Genomic DNA, 21877 nt, shown 5'->3' on the forward strand with positions numbered 1-21877 from the left:
TCTGTAATGACTTAAATTCTAGAAGTCACTCATAGTATTTAAGATCAATAATTCCTACAAAGTCATTTATTCATTAAGTAAAATCAATAGGTTGGACTTAACTTTGTATAAATGAAGAAAATGGAAAAATCACTGTATTGTATTGATCTTATCAGAAATATTAGCAAACTTTAGTTAGAAAAATAGATAACCAAAATGAAGACAGAGAGACAGAGTGTAATATAGAAAATGGAAAACGATTTTTAATAAGGGGATAGTAAGGGGATAATCTAGCTATGTTGATCATAGGTAAAACACAACCTATTAAGCCGAAGTTTACTTATCTGAAATGGGGACAATATTAGTACATTACTTTGGATAGTTAAATTAGGGTTTTTGTGAAGAGAGTGCTTTGCAAAACTTAAAAAACTATATAGCTCTGAGGTATTACATAATGACCTTCCCACATATAATTATTCCGGATTCATAATAGGGCCCAATTGTATTCTCATTGGACTAGAATAGATTCTTGGTCATGGGCTCTTTGTCCTAACTGCTCTCAGAGGTTCTTAGGGCTTTGCCATTTTCCCTCCTTATTTCCTAGAAGAATCTAAGTACTATTTGGCCTTTCCATCTGCCATGAAATTGAAACCTGTTTTACTTGTTTTCTCATCCAAATGTAATGTTAGCTCCTTGAAAGCAATGGGCTCTCATTAGCCTTAGATATTCATTAGACATCACTTTTCTCATCATGCCATTTGTTTATCCTATTGCTTGGTGAATAGTGAGTTCTTAATAAATGCTTTTACAGTTTCCTTTTCTGTAAAATGGGAATAATAATACTCACGGTATCTATCATTGGATGATAAGGACAAATTAGATGATGGTTATGAAAAACTTTGCAAAGCTTAATGCATGCATGCTATTATTATTTTGTTTTTATTACATATAGTATGTGATACTTTCATTATATTCTGGGAATCCTAAGAATAGGGTGATATTCTAATAATAAGCATTGCTAATGATGTATAAATAACGAGCTATTTAGCCTCCTAACTCACCTTTCTCCCTCTGTCTTTCATCCAAGCTGGTCCTTTATAGAATAATCTCCTTTATGCAAAGATCTGGTCTTACCACTCTTCTGCTAAAATCTAACAGTCCTTTCCTGCCATGTACAGCTCAATCTAATCTAACAATATTTTTAAAGTCATTCCAGCCTGACACCATATTAGTCTTTTTTTAGGTACCATACTCTATCCAAAATTGTGGTCTTTCCCCAGGATATTACCTGTACTCTGTGCATTTGTTTATATTATTATTTGTACCTTCAATGCCTTCCTTTTTCCCTCTTTACCTTTAGAATTCCTATCTGTTCTTTAAAGCCCAAATCAAATACCACTTACTTAAGGAAATTTCTCTTTGCTCCTTTTCCCCCATCAATAACAAAGTTTCTCCTTGAGAACTCACATACTATTTGTTGTGTACCTAACTAATACACTTATTTTATATAGTGTATTATAGTTATCTGTGATTATGTCTTGTCCTACTACTTCTCTTACTCTTCAAGTTCCATGGAAGAAGGAATTTTATATCTAACTTTTAACTAGCACAGAGATATTCTACAAAAAGTAGGTACCTAATAAATATTTGTTGAGTAAATTAATAAAATAATGATCTATGAACATCAGCCTAGTCCAACAGTAGGTGTTCTATGCCTAGAGTGCCCTAACTCTTCAAAAAGGGAAGAGTAGGCATTCTCTACACAATTTTGATTATTATAATAACATTCATGTAAAATTTTTAATTGTTATCTTTCCTTACATTTACATTATTGTGGCCATTATTTTACTAGTTCCACTAATACTTCACATCACATCAATTTGTAGCTCTTCCCTTGCTCCTGTCTTCCCTTACTTCTCCCTATCCTCATATTCTTCATTTCTTTCACCACAGCAATTTTTCATGACATGAATTCATTTACTACAAATTGTTTTGCTATTTCCCAGTTGATAATATTCTATTTGCTTTCACAAAGATTAAAGATATAAAAATTTTACTGTATCCTGGCATTTTCTGTTTTACTCTTTCTGCTTATATATGCCTAACCTGTATATGCTTGTTTGTGTGTATGTATGGATACACACACATTTATGGGACAAAAGGAAATATCATATTTTTAAAGGACATTTGCATGTTTGAGCTTCTATCATCGGTTATCACCCTACCTAACTTCTCAATATAAATTTTTATTACCTCCTCAAGGAAGACTTTTTTCACTTTTAATTGTTAATGATTTTTGTGCCCCCCTCAGATCTCCCACTGAACTTTGTTTACAATTCACTAATGGACTTGTCACTTTTACTTTGCAATTCAATTATCTATGTAAGTGCCTTATACCATATCTGGCATATAAACTCAATGAGGTCAGGGATTGTAGTTTATCTAAATTGTTATATTCAGTTGAATTAATCCCAATTGCTTTTCCTACTTCTGAATTATCTCTTTAAAACTTTCAATATAATCTAATCTCCTTCAGATATAGGTGAGTTTCATTTTTGTCTTACTATACCCATTGGCTAGAACTATGACTGGCTTACTGAGGGACTAATTTTGCCATATTCACTCAATACATACATACTTACATATATTTCAGAATATTTTTTCAAACTAACTTGTTATACATGGATTGAATTAACTTCACTTAACTCACATCCCAATATATCACGTTTTTGAGATAAAAAGTTGCGTTGAATTTGCATGATACAAGAAACCGTTAACTGACTTGTCTATTTTTACCCTTCAAAGGGCCTAAAATACAACTGTTTGGGTTTTTTTATCCCTCTAATAAGGATTATAATTGCTTTCATTTTTTCCCTCAGAAAGGCCAAATTTATAAGGAAATGTAGTAGACATCTTTCTACAAGGTATAATTTATGAGTACTAGGTAGGGCCTCTTTTTATTTCCATAAAAGTATTTTATTATTTTCCAGTTACATGTAGAGATAGTTTTCAACATCTGTTTTTATAGGATTTCTAGTTTAGAATTTTTCTCTCTCCCTCCCTTCTAGCCCCCCTCCCCAAGACAGTAAGCAGTCTGATATAGGTTATATATGTTGTGAAGATGCTATCTAGCTATACTGTCTAAAAATCTGAGTGGTTGCCAATATGTTAGAAGCTTTTGCAAGACTTTAGACGTTTAAGTATTTATTAAAGAGCATTACAATCTAATGATCAGAGAGAAAGGTAAAAATCTAACTATTTCTAAGAGACCCCATCATCTGACCTGCTATGGAGAGGTCAGGAAGAAAAAAGGACCCAATGCTTGCTTCCTCCTCCCAGAAGCCTCCTGTCTAAACTGGAAACATCAAACGTCACTTCCAGACGCCAAGGAACTGACCTTCCAAGCCACATCGCTTGCTCTCAGGTGCCTTCTCCTCATGGCAGAGCTTTCCTACAGTAACTCTCCAGCAGGTGGCGTCACTCCAATTGTCACAATGTACAATCACATTTAACATATTTCTGCACTAGTCATGCTGTGAAAGAAGAATCAGAGCAAAAAGGAAAAACCTCAAAAAAGAAAAACAACAACAACCACTAAAACAGTAGAAATAGTATGGTTCAATCTGCATCTAGATGTCACAGTTCTTTTTTTTTTCTGGATTTGGACAGCATTTTACATCATGAGTCCTTTGGAACTATCTTGGACATTGTATTGCTGAGAATAGTCAAGTCTATCACAGTTGATCAATACACAGTGTTGTTAATAACTATATACGATGTTCTCCTGGTTCTGCTCATATCACTCTGCATCAGTTCATGTAAGTCCTTTCAGGTTTCTCTGAAATCTGCCTGTACATCATTTCTTACAGCACAATAGTATTCCATTACATTTATATACCATAACTTGTTCAGCCATTCCCCAATTGATGGGCATCCCCTCAATTTCCAATTACTTGCCACCACATACAGAGCAGCTATAAATATTTTTGCACATGTGGCTCCTTTCCCCTTTTTTATGATCTCTTAGGGAAAAAGACCCAATAGTGGTATTGCTGGGTCAAAGGGTATGCACAGCTTTGTAGCTCTTTGGGCATAGTTCAAAACAGCTCGCCAGAAGGGTCAGATCAGTGCACAGCTCCACCAACAATGCAATAGTGTTCTAGTTTTTCCACAGCTTCTCCAACATTTATTATTTTCCTTTTGTTTCATCAAGGAAACACTCCGTGTTCTTCAAAGAAACAAAGGGGGGATGTGGTAAAATAATGGAATTTGGCAAACGCCTGGGGTCCCACCTGAATGACCTAGTACTGTTTGAAAAACCGACTAGGGATGATTGGATATGGGCCATACCTGCACTGTCTTGACTGGCGTATGCTGCTGATGTCAGCAGGAGATCCACTCTATGATCCAGCTTGAAGGACCTCCATTTTGGGGGAGGGAGAGTAAAAGTGAAAAAAAGGATTTCTCACTGTGGGGTCCTTTTTCAGTTGGCTTTCTTGTGGGCTTTTCAGTGAGTTTTTCCTGTAGGTGCTGGCTGCACAGCTGTTTCCTATTGAAGCTATGGACCCCCAGGTGGTGAGTTAATAAAATGAGTCTGGCTCTTTGAATTATCTGAGCTGGAAGCTAGTTTGGGGATTGTATAGGCTTTTGTTAGAGTTAGGGGGATTACCCATTTTTTTTCTCTATTCCCTTATCCTTGACTTTATTAATTTCACCTTTGTTGTGTATTTTATTCTTATTAATAAAACCTGATTTGTTTGTGGAAAAGAGGCTGTTAAGCTCCTTTCTTATTGGCCTGGGAGAAATAACTAAAAAGTGTACTTCAGAGGGGAGGAAGCTTTGGACCTAGAGGTCCCTCATTATTTTCTGAACCCCAGTATTATGGTGAGCCACCCAATTTACTCTCCCCATATTAAATTTGGCCCCTACACTTTTTTTTGTCATATTAGCCAATCTGATAGGTGTGAGGTGGTAACTCAAGTTGTTTTAATTTGCATTTCTCTGATCAGTAGTGGATTAGAGCATTTTTTTTTCATATGGCAATAGATAGCTTTGACTTCTTCATCAGAAAACTGCCTGTTCATATCCTTTGACTATTTCTCAATAGGGGAGTGACTTGGTTTCTTATAAATTTGATTTGGTTCCCTATATATTTTAGAAATGAGGCTTTTATCAGAAATACTGACTATAAGAATTGTTTCCTTGCTTTCTGTCTCCCTTCTCATTTTGGATGCATTGTTTCTGTTTGTACAAAAACTTTTTAATTTAATGTAATCAAAATCATCCATTTTGTATTTTGTCATATTCTCTATTTCTTGTTTGGTCATAAACTGTTCTCCTATTCAAAGATCTGAGTGGTAAACTTTTCCTTCCTCTCCTAATTTACCTATGGTATCACCTTTTATGTCTAAATCATGTACCCATTTTGACCTTATTTTACTATAATGTGTAAGATGTTGGTCTATGCCTAGTTTTTGCCATACCATCTTCCAGTTTTCCCAGCAGTTTTTGTCAAATACTGAGTTCCTATCCCAGAAGCTGGAGTCTTTGGGTTTATAAAACAGTACATTAAACAGGCATTTACTACTATCTCCTGTGCCTGAACTATTTCATTGATCCTCCACTCTATTTCTTAGCCAATACCAAATAGTTTTGATGACTTCCACTTTATAGTAAAGGTTCAGATTTGGTACAGCCAGCCCAGCTTCCCGTGCTTTTTTTTTTTTTATTAGCTCCTTAGATATTATTGACCTTATATTTTTCCATACAAATTTTGTTATTATTTTTTCTAGCTCTATAAAATAATTTTTAGGTAGTCTGATTGCTATATTACTGAATAAGTAAATTAATTTATGTAGGATTGTCATTTTTATTATATTAGCCTGGCCTATCCATGAGCAATTGATATTTTTCCAGTTATTTAGATCTGATTTGATTTGTGTGAAAAGTGTTTTGTAATTGTGTTCATAGAATTCCTGGGTTTGTCTTGGCAAGTAGACTCCCATGTATTTTATATTCTCTACTTTAAATGAAATTTCTCTTTCTATCTCTTGCTGCTGGACTTTCTTGGTCATGTATAAAATGCTGATGATTTTTGTGAATTTATTTTATATTCTGCAACTTTGCTAAAGTTGTTAATTGTTTCAAGTATTTTTTTTTTAGTTAATTCTCTAGGATTCTCTAAGTATACTATCATATCATCTTTAAAGATTGATAGTTTTATTTCCTCGTTGCCTATTCTAATTCCTTTAATTCCTTTTTCTTCTCTGATTGCTAAAGCTAACATTTCTAGTACAATATTAAATAATAGAGGTGATAATGGACATCCCTGTTTCACCCCTAATCTTTTTGGGAAGGCCTCTCACTTATCTCCATTACATATAATGCTTGCTGATGGTTTTAGTGAGATACTGCTTATTATATTAAGGAAAGCTCTACCTATTCCTGTGCTCTCTAGTGTTTTTATTAGGAATGGGTGCAGTAATTTGTCAAAAGCTTTCTCTGCATCTATTAGGATAATCATATGATTTTGGTTAGTTTTCTTATTAATGTGGTTGAATATGTTGATAGTTTCCCTAATGTTAAACCAGCCCTGCATTCCTGGTATAAATCCCACCTGGTCATAGTGTATTATCCTGATGATCATTTGCTGTTATCTCTTTGCTAATATCTTATTTAAGATTTTTGCATCAATATTCGTTAGGAAATTTGGTCTATCATTTTCTTTCTCTGTTTTGGTTCTGCCTCGTTTTTGTATCAATATGATATATGTGTCATAAAAGGAATTTGGTAGAACTCCACCTATTTTTCCAAATAATTTGTGTAATATTGGAATTAATTGTTCTTTAAATGTTTGGTAGATTTCACTTGTAAACCCATCTGGCCCTGGAGCTTTTTTCTTGGGATGTTCATTAATGACTTGTTCAATTTCTTTTTCTAATAAGGGCTTATTTAAGGATTTTATTTCCTCTTCAGTTAACCTGGGAAGTTTGTATTTTTGTAAATATTTATCCATTTCATTTAGATTGTTAAATTTATTGGCATACAGTTGGGCAAAATAGTTCCTAATTATTGCTTTAATTTCCATTTCATTGTTAGTGAAATCATGCCTTTCATTGTTGATACCGGTGATTTGTTTTTCTTCTTTCTTTTTTCTAATCAAAATAACCAATGGTTTATCTGTTTTATTTTTTTAAATAAGACCAGCTATTAGTTTTATTGATTAATTCTATAGTTTACTTGCTTTCGATTTTATTCATTTCTCCTTTATTTTTCAGGATTTCTAATTTATTATTTAATTGGTGATTTTTAATTTGTTCTTTTTTTAGCTTTTTAAATTGCATGCCCAAATCATTGATCTCCTCTTTCTCTTTTTTATTCATGTAAGCATTTAGAGGTATAAAATTTCTCCTAAGAACTGCTTTGGCTGCATCCCATAGATTTTGGTATATTGTCTCATTATTGTTATTCTCTTAGATGAAGATATTTATTGTTTCTATGATTTATTGTTTGACTCACTCTTTCTTTAGGATAAAATTATGTAGTTTCCAATTAATTTTCAATCTACCTTTCCATGGCTTTTTATTACATGTAATTTTTATTGCGTCATGACCTGAGAAGGAATATTTTCTATTTCTGCCTTTCTGCATTTAACTATGAGGTTTTTGTGCCCTGATACATGCTCAATTTTTGACTATATGCCATGTACTGCTGAAAGAATGGTATATTCCTTTGTATCCCCATTCACTTTTCTCCAGACATCTAACATTCTATTCAACTGTTTAACTTCTTACTTATTTATTTTGTGGATAGATTTATCTAGTTCTGATAGGGGAAGATTCAGATCTCCCACTATTACAGTTTTGGTGTCTTGCCTCTTGTAACTCATTTAACTTCTCCTCTAAGAATTTGGATGCTGGGGCAGCTAGGTGGCACAGTGGATAAAGCACCAGCCCTGGATTTAGGAGTACCTGAGTTCAAATGTGACCTCAGACACTTGACACTTACTAGCTGTGTGAACCTGGGCAAGTTACTTTACCCCCATTGCCCTGCCAAAGGGGATAAAAAAGAATGTGGATGCTATAAGACTTGGTGTGTACATTTTTAGTATTGATATTACTTCATTATCTATAATTAATTTTAGCAAGATATAGTTTCCTTCCTTATCTCTTTTAATTAGAACTATTTTTGCCTTTGCTTTGTCAGAGATAAGGATTGCTACCCCTGCTTTTTTTACTTCAGCTGAAGCATAATATATTCTGTTCTAACTTTTTACCTTAATTCTGTGTGTATCTTTCTGCTTCAAATGTGTTTCCTGTAAACAGCATATTGTAGGATTCTAGTCTTTAATCCACTCTGCTATTCACTTCTGTTTTATGGTAGATTCCCATTCCCATTCACAGATATTATTACTGTCTGTTTCCCTTTTTTCTATTTATCCCCTTTGTACTTTTTCCCCCCTTCTTTCACCCTAGTTCTCCTCACCAACACTTTTCTTCTTGCCTCTGCCTCCCCCAATCTGCCTTCCATTTTATCAGCCCCACTCCCTTTTCTTTACCCTTTTCTTCCCTGCTTCTGCCCTCCCTTCTATCAGTACCCAACTTTTCCCTTTGCCCTTTTACTTCTCTAAAGAATAAGCTAAGGGGAAGCTAGATGTTGCAGTGGATAGAGCACCAGCCCTGGAGTCAGGAGTACCTGAATTCAAATCCAGCCTCAGACACTTTAACTAACTGTGTGACATTGGGTAAGTCACTTAACCCCAATTGCCTCACTAAAAAACAAAAAAAAAGAATAAGCTAAATTTCTTTATCTAAATGAACATATATGTTATTCCTTCTTTTAACCAAATCTTATGAGAGTAAGGTTGAAACAATGCTCACTCTTCCCTTTTTTCCCCTCTATTGTAATAGGGTTTTTGCACCTCTTCATGGGATATAATTAACCCCATTCCACCTCCTACTTCCTCTTCTCCCCATAAATTCCTTTCTTTTCACCCCTTAACTTTCTTTATATCATCACATTAAAGACAATTTATATTTATACCTTCTATGTATATGCCTTATGTCTGTCCAAATAGAGATACTGTTCTCAAGACTTATATGTATTATCTTCCCATGTAGGGATGTAAACAGTTTAACCATATTGAATAACTTTTTTCCCCTTGTTTATCTTTTTAAACTTCTCTTGAATACTGTATGTTAAGATCAAATTTTCTATTCAGTTCAGGTCTTTTCATCAGGAAACCTTGAACATCCCCTATTTAATTGAATGTCCATCTTTTCCCCTGAAAGAGAATGATCAGTTTTGCTGGGTAGTTATTCTTGGTTGTGATCCAAGCTCCTTTCCCTTCCGGAATATTGTATTCCAAGCCTTGTGATCCTTTAGCTGCCAGGTTCTGTTCAGTCCTGACTGTGGCTCCATGGTATTTAAGTTGCTTCTTTTTGGCTGCTTAGAGTATTTTTTCCTTTATCTGATAATTCTGGAATTTGGCTATAACATTTCTTGGAATTTTCCTTTTGGGGTCTCTTTCAGGAGGTGGTTTATGCATTCTTTCAATGATAATTTTATCCTATGCTTCTATAATATCAGGGCAGTTCTCCTTGATAATTTCCTGGAATATTGTATCTAGGCTCTTTTTCTGATCATGGCTTTCAGGTAGTTCAATAATTCTCAAATTGTCTCTCCTGGATCTATTTTCGAGGTCAGTTGTCTTTCCAATGATGTATTTCACATTTTCTTCTATTTTTTCATTCCTTTGATTCTGTTTGACCGATTTCTACTGTCTCATGGAGTCATTATTTTCCATCTGTCCAATTCAGACTTTTAAGGCATTGTTTCTTCAATAAGCTTTTGTACTTCCTTTCCATTTGGCCAATGAATTTTTTAAGGAATTGTTTACTTCAGTCAATCTTTGTGCTTCCTTTTCCAAGCTGCTGATTCTTTTTTTTATAATTTTGTTTTGCACTCATATCTCTCCCCATTTTTTCTTCTGCCTCTCTCAATTGATTTTTAAAATCCTTTTTGAGCTTTTCCAAGAAGGCTTTTTGGCCTTGAGACCAATTCATCTTCCCTCCTGAGGGTTCACAGTAGGCAATTTGAGAGTATTGTCCTCATCTGAGTTTCTGTTTGGCTCTTCCTTGTCCACACAGAAACTCTCAATGGTAAGAGCCTTCTTCTGTTTCTTATTCATATTGAAGCTTATTTGTTTTAAAGTTGAGGTCTGCTCTTGGGACACAAGGATGACCATTTCAAGATTCTTGTGCTGGGGGATAGGAGCTGTGTCACTGGCTTTCTTCTCTGATGCCTCTATGGCTTGTGGATTTCTCACAGCCCTGGGCTTGCTCTTTGTGCTTGCTGTAGGTGCTGCGATGGTCAGGCATGACCAGGCCTGACCACTGTGGGTGGCCCTCCAGCTGGCAGCCTGCCCTATTTGCAGGTGCTGGTGTGTCAGCTGTGCCACCAGCTTGCTGAGCCTGGATCAGTTACTCGGCTGTGGCCAAGAGCTTCCTGCCAACTTGGCTAGACCCACTTTGTGCCACGAGGTGCTGTGAGCTAGGCTGTGCTCCCCTTTTGCCAGAGTGAGACCAACCTTTCCTGAAGTCTTCTAAATTATTTCAAGTTGAGAGATTGTGTCTCTCTGTCTTTCTGTAGGTTCTATAGTTTCAGAATTTGTGTAGAAGCTTTATTTAATGTTCTTTTTGAGGGAAACTTGGGAAAGATCAGTCAATTTCCTGGCTTCTCTCTGCCATCTTGGCTGTGCCTAGGTAGGACCTCTTACTTGCAAACATGGAAAAAAAGGCAGCATAATCCAGAAATAATTTTATTTCAAACCAAACTTAAATAAGTATCCTCTCAGTATTATGTCTAACAAGTAGTCATCAATCCTCTGTTGTACTACCTACTGAAATAATCCATTTTACCATATAGGTATCTATAATATTTGAGAAGATTTCAGTTATATTAAAATGAAATCTGCTCATTGTAACTTTCAGTGATTGCTCCTATTTCAAACCTTTGGTCCAAGGCAAAACAAGTCAAATTAATATCTCTTCTTTAGAACAGTTCATCAAATACTTGGAATCATCTTGTCTCACAAAATGCTTCACCACCCCCCACAGGCCAAACATCCTTCACCCTGTTATAATATGTTATAGTCTTTACCACCCCCTTTAATATTTTGCTTGACCTTTCTCTGAATTTTCTCTAGTTCTTTATGTGATCTTTGTTCTCAGTTATAGTGAGGCTGCTGATAGACAGAATCAATCTGCCTGTTACCAGGGGATTGAGTCCAAAATATAGACCTACACTTACTGGCACTAGGTATTAAGAGTGATGCTGCACTGTGTTTTAAAGAACTTGAAACCAGGAGCAAAGAAAAACTTGTTTAGACAAACTTGACATATGTTGGCAAATAAGCTAAAAGGAAAAACAAAACAAAACAATTCCCCAAGGAAAATGTATGGAGAACCTCCCCTCCCACCAATATTTTAATCCTTATTGTTGAGTGTAAAGAATGATCCTTTTAAAAAAAAAAGTATTTGCATGAAACCTTGGAGCTTTAAATTAAAAGAGTATGACATAGCTCACCCTTCTCATGAGAAATAGACTGCACTGTATCCAAAAGCTTTAGATGAAGCTAGAAGTTTGAAGCATAGAGAAATTCTGCAAGTAATTGAACAATGGCCAGTAGAGATTATAGGTCCATGAATCAATATTTAAAAGAGGTTATATTTTAGTGGAATAGCATCTGATGAAAACAATACATATGTCATAGATAAGAGAACTGGAATATTGCAGCAAGGAGCTGTAGGAGCACTTCTATCAACCAATCAGCAAACATTTGATTATAGACTATATACCATGCATTATGTTAAGTAAGGAAATATTTTGACGTTTCCAGAGATATCTATACCAGTGAAACTTTAAACTCTATGTAGTCCTTTACACATTTACTCACATAGATATGTTTCTTCCATGTTACATTTCACAAATGTTCTACCCATGTTCAATGTATTTTGGGGAAAGTAGGGCCCATGTTTATGGGGGAAATATTTTATTGCTACATTTTAATAATTGTTTTTGCTTTGCATGAATTCTTTCTTCTGACTGATTAATAGCCCTAAAAATATTAGTGGATACTTGCCGGTTATGCTGAGAACCACAGTGTCCCTTGAAATTAGTGTAAACAAATCTAAGGTACTCAAGTGAAGTGTATAAATTTTAGTATACACCCAAATGCTGTATGTGTTTACATGAGCTGAGGCATGTTGAGGTTTTTTATGATCCTACAAAGATTCTGTTATGGAGCCCATATCACCTATTTCCATTGAAGTATAAATTTTCCTGGATCACACTGCCATCCAGGACCCAGTGTAAATAGAAAGCCAAATAGAGGGAAGATATTTTTACCAAGAATGTATAGTTGAAATCTAATCATCAGGAGTTTGAAAAAAAAGAATGTGTACTTCCTGACTCCCCACCCTCAACCAAGGACTGTACTCTAATGATGAGCAATTGAAAAGCAGATCCCTTCTTCACCTTCATTACTCTCCAACAAAATTTTCACTTGATAAGGCCACACAGAAAAGGCTGGATCAGCTTTAGACAGGGAAGCAGGTGCATTTATCAACTGCTTGTGTTTGCTGAGTCAGGGACTGCTGCAGTGTTTTAAACTTTTATTTCAATAAAAAATTACATGCTTTATTATTATTATCATCATAATCATCGTTACTATTTCTAGGGGAATTGCTATTCACAACAACATGTTCTACTATATTACCAGGAAAAGGTGTTTAACCTTCTTGTTTCTAAACCCATCTGTTTTAGTTAAACAGTATACATTATGTCATGAAACACTGAAGAATTATCTTATCATGCCCCTCCCCCAAAACTAGCACATACCTAATTAAAACAAGGACATACCATAAATCATAGATGCCAAAGGGGAAAAAAAACCCTAAAACTAGGCACCTTTTAACAGGGAGTATTGATCAGCTCTTGGTCGTTGTCATTTAAGTAGAACACTGTCCTTCCAAGATTTGCTGTGCTGTTTTACAACAGCAAACCACAAGACTTAGCTATTAAAATTCTTCTTACTTTTAAAACACCTATATGTTTCTGACTAAATCAACTGTATCCCTCTAGTGTTGGAAATACTTTCCAAGCCAAATGAGTGACTTGGATTGTTAAAAAGGAAGGAAAATTCTGAAATGAAGAGCAGGTTAACAAAGTAGACACTGACAGAGAAGAGCTTAGTTGTACTAATTACTGAAAATAGGTAAGCAACATAGCTAATGGGACTTAGCAACAGATGGGGAGTCAGTATAAAGCTGTAGGATCTTCCTGGCCTGTGCCAGTGACTTCCTGTGGGGTGCTGAGCCAGTCACTCAACCTGCTTTTGATTCCATTTCCCTTTCATTTAAATTATGTATAATAATGCCTACCAGGTATGTTCTATACTGTTGTGAGGAAGAGTAGATAGAATGCTGAAAAGCAATTAGAAAGGATGGGGGGAGCGTGATACTATATATACATGCTAAATAAGAGTGAGATGAACGCAAGGAGAAGCTTCTTTCAGCATAGTTCTTCTGTCCTCCTTTAAAACCCAAATGAAGACAGATCTGAAAGTGACTTTGCATTTGTCACTCTTACCATATTGCCTCTCAGGCATTCTAACACTGATTGTAGGTATGCAAATGATACTGTTATCTGTAGCAAACACTTGAATATGTACTGCAGCTGCTTTAGTTTGAAATGTTTGGGGAGTCCCAGGCTGATTGACAGCTGGAAACAAGCCATGGCCTACTTTGCAAAGCAGTATATGACCACTGGGGTAAAGGAAAAATGGCAACTATGCATTCTTAAGATCTTGGAATACTTGGAATCTGATGCCCAAGGACTTAGATGTCGAGGTTCACCTCTAAAAATTGGATTAGAAGATAAAAAAATATACTCTGTCCACAGAAATTTCAGGCCCTAAAGTTTCCCAGAATAGTGGTGGTTGACATAAGGAATATAACTCATAGTAAGAATTAACATTTACAAGGTGGTGTAACATTTGAAAAGTAGTTTACAGACATTATCTCATTTGATTTTCACAGCAATCTTGGGAAGTAGGTACTATTATGGTTAACCTTTTACTGATGAGGAAACCTAGACAGAGATTAAGTGACTTGACTAAGGTCTCATAGCCAGGAAATGTGGTCTTTCTAACTCCCAGAATACTCTGTTTCCACAGAGTATTCTCTCTCTCTCTCTCTCTCTCTCTCTCTCTCTCTCTCTCTCTCTCTCTCTCTCTCTCTCTCTGGACACATTGTCTGGGTGTTGCCTCAGGATGCTGAAATTCAGAAAGTGATGACAATACTTTCAAAGGCATAGAAATAGTTAAACTCAACACCTACTTAGCAAGAATTTGACGCACCATAGCTCCATTCTTTCTTGTCTTCATTCCTCCATCCTATGACAGCTGTATCCTCTCAATGAATTAAGGTGAGCCCATCACCATTTTCTGCTCATTTTGAAATACTTGTCACTAGGCATGTGCAAGTGTACACTTGTACAAATACACACATACACACATACAGAGGTAGTGCTGGTCTGCTTGAAATGAATATAAATATATATTATATAAATAAATATAAATATATACACACATATATGTATGTATATGTGTGTGTATTATTTTGCAATTGCTGTGATAGATGAAGAAGTGTGATAAAATGGAACCAGGAGAATTGGATTCAAATCCTGCCTCTCACTTTTACTGACAATACAAGCAGTAATCTAAATTATCTGAGATTCAGTATTCTTATTGATATAAAAGAAAGGATACTACCTGTCCTACCTACCAGATAAGAATCATAGATAGTTTGAATTTATGAGCTGTGATCTTCAATAGGTATAAAAGCAAATCAGGTGTTTGCACTAAATCTTATACCAGTATGATAGACTCCATTGAGTGGAGGGGCACCTAGCTACTCAAGAACAGGCAAACTGGCTCAGGTCTGAAATAGTGCTGATAAAGCTTCTTTGTCAATAATTATAAGACTGGGACTTGTGAGTGGTCCCTGCACTTTAGCCTGGATGAGATAGGGAGACAAAGTCTCAGAGCAAAATAAAATAATAATTCTACAATTTATTTTAATATTCCAAATCTTCTCCCAGAGTCATGTAATATGCTATTCCCCAAAGAACTGAAGTTAATAAACACCTAGATGACAATGGAGAGGGACATGAGTATGACAATGAGGAATAATAAAGGAAACTGGATTAACAGATGCAGTCAAAGGAATGTATGAATTAAAAAGAAGATGGGCTGGTCATGATTAGAGTAAGGATCTCACTCACCAGTGAGATCCACTGGTATCCTTGCTAATAAATGAGGAAGCAAGGAAGGCACTGAGGATGTTAAATGTATATCCTCCACCTCTCATGGAAAACTTCTTGATGATATAGAGAAGGGTTTCTTAGAATATGTCTGTTTAAACTTGATCTATATGACATATAGCATAACACAAAACAATTAATGTAGATTTTTTTAAAGTATGACTTGATATAATGTGGAAATTCCAGGAAGGCAGATGTTGACTCAACATAAAGATGGACTTTTTACCAATTGAAGCATTCTAAAAATATAGTGAATAGCCTCTTGAAGTAGTGAGCTTCCCATTATTGGAGGAGTTCCAGCAAAACCTGGAAGAGGACTTGCGAAGGACCTTAAAGAAGGGACTCCTGCTTCTAGTAAAAGGTTGGTCATAATTTCCTCTAAAATCCCTTTTAACTCTAAGGCTGTGATTCATTTGGACTATGCCATCAAAAATTTAATGACTGCTGTTTTAGTCATCCTAATCAATGTGATGCAAATTTTAATTTGAATTGGGAATGTAACTGTACAAAGAAACTAAGCATCTTGTGAATATAGGAAGGTCTCAGGGTGGAACTTCCTTTTCTTAAACAAATCAGAGCTCCTCTTTGACTTAGTAGAAGAATTCAACTGAGGAACATAGCAGTTAAGTGACTTGTATAAGATAGCAGGTACACTGGAAAAAGCACTCATTCCAGACCCAGAACGCTTGGGTTCAAAGCCTTCATTTGAAAAGTTACTATCATCTGGAAGCAGAGCCAAGATGGCAGAGTGAAACCAGGAAGCTGCCTGAGCTCTCCCAAATTTCCCTCAGAAACAACATTAAATTAAGCCTCTCAACAGATTTTGGGGTTGTAAAACCTGCAAAAACAAAACAAAACAAAACACACACACACACACACACACACACACACACACACGAATGAAGTGAAACAATCTTTCAACTTAGGATAACCTAGAAGATCTCCAGGAAAGGTCTGTTTCATCTAGGTAAAAGGGGGGCACAGCTCAGCACAGAGGGTGTCTGTGCAAGCAAGAAAAAGATTCAGTCACAGCACAGAGGTTCTTGAGCTCAATAAGCTAGTGGTACAGGAGGCCAGTTATAAGGTCTCCAACCCCAACACTGCTGATGCCTCAGAGCAGAAAGCTGGTGACTTGGCCCCCCAGCCCCAGCAAAAGAAGCTATGTACAGTATACGCTGTACCCCTGGAGTAGAACTCAACTTTAAAAGGCAAAAAAGAGGCTAAAATAAAAATAAAAATATGAATAAAAAACAAAAAAGAACCCTCACCATTGACAGCTACTATGGTGACAGAGAGGATCAAAACATAAACTCAGAGGAAGACAACAATGATAAAAGTCCTACAGGTAAAGCCTTAAAGGGAGGAAGAATTGGTCTCAGGCCCAAAAAGCCTTCTTGGAAGAGCTCAAAAAGGATTACATAAACCAAATAGGAGAGGTAGAAAAAAAATTGGGAAAAGAAATGAGAGTTGTGTAGGAGAGTCAATAGCTTGGAAAAAGGACAAAAATTGAGGAAAACAAGTCATTAAAAATGCAGTAGGTAAAGGGGGCAGCTAGGTGGCATAGTGGATAAAGCACCAGCACCGGTCAGGAGGACCTGAGTTCAAATCCAGCCTTGGACATTTGACACTGATTAGCTGTGTGACCCTGGGCAAGTCATTTAACCTTTATTGCACCACCAAAAAAAATGCAATAGGTAAAATGGAAAAGGAGTTGCAAAAACTGACCGGGGAAAATAATTCTTTAAGAATTAGAATCGGGCAGATGGAAGCTAATGACTCAGTGAGACAACAGGAAGAAGTAAATCAGAATCAAAAGAATATAAAAGTAGAAGAAAATGTAAATACCTCTCAGCAAAACAACAGACCTTGAAAATAGATCTAGGAGGGACAACCTGTATATAATTGGACTACCCGAGGACCATGATCAAAAAAGAGGTTAGACAGTGTACTTCAAGACATTATCAAGGAGAACTGCCACGATGTCTTACATCCAGAGGAAAAAGTTGTAATTGAAAGAATCCACCAATCACCTCCTGAAAGAGACCCCAAAAGGAAAACTTCAAGGAATATCATAGCTAAATCCCCAAATTATCAAGTATAGGAGAAAATACTGCAAGCATCCAGAAAGAAACAATTCATATATCAAAGAACAGCTATCAGAATTACACAGTACCTGGCAGCTTCAACATTAAAGGATCAGAGGGATTGGAATATGATATTCCAGAAAGCAAAGGAACTGGGATTACAATCAAAAATCTACTACCCAGAAAAATTAATCATAATCTTTCAGGGGAAAAGATGAACATTTAATGAAATAGGAGACTTTAACCCTTTCCTAATGAAAAGTCCAGAACCAAACAGAAAATTCAGTGTGCAAATACAAGACTCAAGATTCACATGAAAAGATAGAAAGCGGGGGATAACAACATGTTATTCAATATGGTAAAAATGTTTGCATCCCTACATGAGAAGAAGATACTTGAAACTCTGTAGAACTGTATCTTTATTAAGTCAGATAGGAGTACACACACAGAAGTTGTGGGTATAAGTAGATTCTGATGTGATGTTAAAAATTCCTTAAGGGGAAACAAAAAGGATTTTACAGGGAGAAGAGGAAAGAGAAGGCAGAATGAGGTAAATCACATCAAGTGAAAAGGCACAAAATATCTATTACAATAGAGGGAAAGAAGGGAGGGATGAGCTTTGTTTTGACCTTACTCTCATCTGATTTGGCTTAAAGAGGGAATAACATACACACTTGATTAAGTATAGAATTCTATCTTACCCTATAGGGAAGTAACATGGGGAAAGGGGAAAGAAAAAAGTGGGGTGCTGATAGAAGGGAAGGTAAAACTAGGAGGAGAAAGGGGGAAAAGACAAAAAGAAAGTGGAATTGATAGAAGGGAGGACAAAGCTAGAAATTGAAAGGGGAAAGGGCAAAAGGTGGTGAGGCTGATAGAAGGGAGGGTAGACTGAGAGGGCCAGAAAGAAAACACTAGTGAGAAGGGATAGGGAGAAAGGAAAGAGAACAATACAAACAAGGGAGACATAGAATGCAGGGAAATACTCAGTTAGTACTCATAACTGTGAATGGGAATGGGATGAACTCTCCTATAAAATGCAAGCAGATAACAACGTGGATTAAAAACCAGAATCCTACAATATGTTGTTTACAATAAATACATTTGAAGCAGAGAGATACACAAAGAGTAATAGAAAAGGGCTGGAGCAGAATATACTATGCTTCAGGTGAAGTAAAAAAAAAAAAAGCAGAGGTACCAATTCTTATCTCAGACAAAGCAAAAGCAAAAAAATGACCTAATTAAAAGAGATAAGAAAGGAAATTACATCTTGCTAAAAATTAACATAGAAAATGAAGTAATATCAATACTGAAGATGTATGCACCAAGTGGTACAGCATCTAAATTCTTAGAGAAGAAGTTAAGAGACTTTCAGGAAGAAATAGCAAAACTGTATTAATGGGAGACCTCAACCTCCCCCCTCAAAGAACTAGATAAATCTAACCAAAATTAATAAGAAAGGAGGTGAATAGAATTTTTAAAATTTAGATACAATAGACCTCTGGAGAAAATCGAATGAGGATAAAAAGGAATATACCTTTTTCTCAGTGGTACATGGCACATACATAAAAAATGACCATGTATTAGGGCATAAAAAAATTCACAGTCAGGTACAGAAAGGCAGATATAGTAAATGAATCCTTTTCAGATGATGATGCAATAAGAATTATATGTAATAAGGGGCCATGGAAAGATAGACCAAAAATGAATTGGAAAATAATATTCTAAAGAATGAGTGGGTCAACAACAAATCAGAAACAATCAGTAACTTCATCCAAGAGAAAAACAATAATGAGACAACATACCAAAACTTATGGGATGCAGCAAATGCAGTTCCTAGGAGAAATTTTATATCTCTAAATGCCTACATGAATAAAATAAGGAAAGAGGAGATCAGTGATTTGGACATGCAACTAAAAAGGCTAGAAAGAACAAATTAAAAATCCCCAATTAAACAGCAAATTGGAAATTCTGAAAATTAAAGGTAAGATTAGTAGAATTGAAAGTAAGGAAACTGTAGAATTAATAAAGAAAACTAAGAGATATTTCTATGAAAAAATAAAATAAAATTACCTTTGGTAATTTGATTTAAAAAAGAATGAAGAAAACCAAATAACCAGCATAAAAAATGAAAAGGATGAACTCACCACCATCAAAAAAAGAAATTAAAGCAATAATTAGGAGCTATTTTGCCCAACTCTGTGTCAATTAATTCGATGATATAAATGAAATGGATGAATATATACAAAAATATAAACTGCCCTTGTTAACAGAAAAGGAAATAAAATCCTTAAATAAGATCATTTCAGAAAAAGAATTTGAACAAGCCATCAATCAGCTCTCTAAGAAAAAAAATTCCATGGTCAGATAGGTTTACAAGTGAATTCTACCAAAACCTTTTAAAGAACAATTAATTACAATACTACACAAAATATTTGGAAAAATAGGTGAAGAAGGAATCCTACCAAATTCCTTCTATGAGACAAATATTTCGCTGATACTTAAACCAGGAATAGCAAAAACACAAAGAAAGTAAATTATAAACCAATCTCCCTAATGAATATTGATGTGAAAATTCTAAGTAGAATATTAGCAAAGAGATTACAGCAGTATGTCACCAGGATAATGCACTGTGAATAGCTGGGATTTATGCCCACCTGGAATGCAAACTGGTTCAATATTAGGAAAATTATCAACATAATCAACCACATCAATAACAAAATTAATAAAATTCATGTGATTATCTCAATCAATGCAGAGAAAGCCTTTGACAAACAGCACCATTCCTATTAAAAACACTAATGGGGGCAGCTAGGTGGTGCAGTGGATAAAGCACTGGCCTTGCATTCAGGAGGACCTGAATTCAAATTCAACCTCAGACACTTGACACTTTCTAGCTCTGTGACACTGGGCAAATCACTTAGCCCCCATTGCCCTGCCCCCCCCAAACCCCCACAAAACACTAGAGAGCAAAGGAATAAACGGAGCTTTCCTTAATATGATAAACGGTATCTATCTTAAACCATTAGCAAGCATTATATGCAATGGGGATTAATTAGAGGCATTCCCAATAAGATCAGGGGTGAAACAAGGATGACTATTATCACCACCACTACTAAATATTGTACTAGAAATGTTACCCTTAGCAACAAGAGAAAAAAAGAAATTGAATAATTTAGAGTAGGCAAAGAAGAAACAAAACTATCACTCCTTGGAAATGATATGATGGTATACATAGAGAATCCTAAAGAATAAACTAAAAAACTACTTGAAATAATTAACAATTTTAGCAAAGTTGCAGGATATAAAATAACTGAACATAAATCATCAGCACTTCTTTATGTGACCAACAAAGTCCAGCAGCAAGAGAGAGAGAAATTCCATTTAAAATAACTAGATAATATAAAATACTCGGGAATCTACCTGTGAAGGCAAACCCAGGAACTATATGAACACAATTACAAAACACCATTCACACAAATAAAATCAGATCTAAACAAATGGAAAAGTATCATTTGCTCATGGATGGGCTATGCTAATATAATAAAAATGACAATTCTACCTAAATTAATTTACTTATTCACTGCCATATCAAACTACCAAAAATTATTTCATAGTGCTAGAAAAAATAATAGCAAAATCCCTATGGAAGAACAAAAGGTCAAAAATATCAAGGAGATTAATGAAAAAAAATGCAAATGAAGCTGTCCTAGCTGAAAACCCTATTTTAATGATGTAATCATGGATAAGTAGGTAACGCAGTGGACAATGCACCAGCCCTGAACCCAGAAGGCCCCAAGCTCAAATCTGGCCCCAGACATAAGACACCCCACCCTGTCTGCCCCACGAAGAACAAAACATAAATGCTTTATAGATATCAAGCCTTTGTATTCAGTTCAGACCTATGTCCTCTGTGAATTCCTTACTGAGAGAGTTCTTATGAGTTCAAAGTATTATGTTCCCATGTAGGAATATAAACAGTTTGATCTTTTATTATTCCTTATGAAGTCTTTTTCCTGTTTACCTTTTTATGCTTTTCCAGGGTCTTGTATTTGAAAGTCAAATTTTCTATTCAGTTCAGGTCTTTTCATAACAAATGCCTGAAAGTTCTCTTTCTCATTGAAAATCCATTTTTTCCTCTGAAAGATGATACTTAGTTTTTCTGTGTACGTGATTTTTGACTGTAGTCCCAGTTCCTTTGTCCTCTGGAATATCATATTCCATGCCCTCCTGTCCTTTAATGTCGAAGCTGCTAGATCTTGCTTTATCCTTATTGGAGCTCCACAGTATTTGAATTCTTTTTTTCTAGCTGCTTGCAATATTTTTTCCTTGACCTGTGAGTTCTGGAATTTGGTTATAATATTCCTGGAGGTTTTCCTTTTGGGATCTCTTTCAGGAGGTGATTGGTGGCTTCTTTTGATTTCTATTTTAGC

Source organism: Dromiciops gliroides, chromosome 4, assembly GCF_019393635.1.
Source record: "Dromiciops gliroides isolate mDroGli1 chromosome 4, mDroGli1.pri, whole genome shotgun sequence".
NCBI lineage: Eukaryota > Metazoa > Chordata > Mammalia > Microbiotheria > Microbiotheriidae > Dromiciops > Dromiciops gliroides.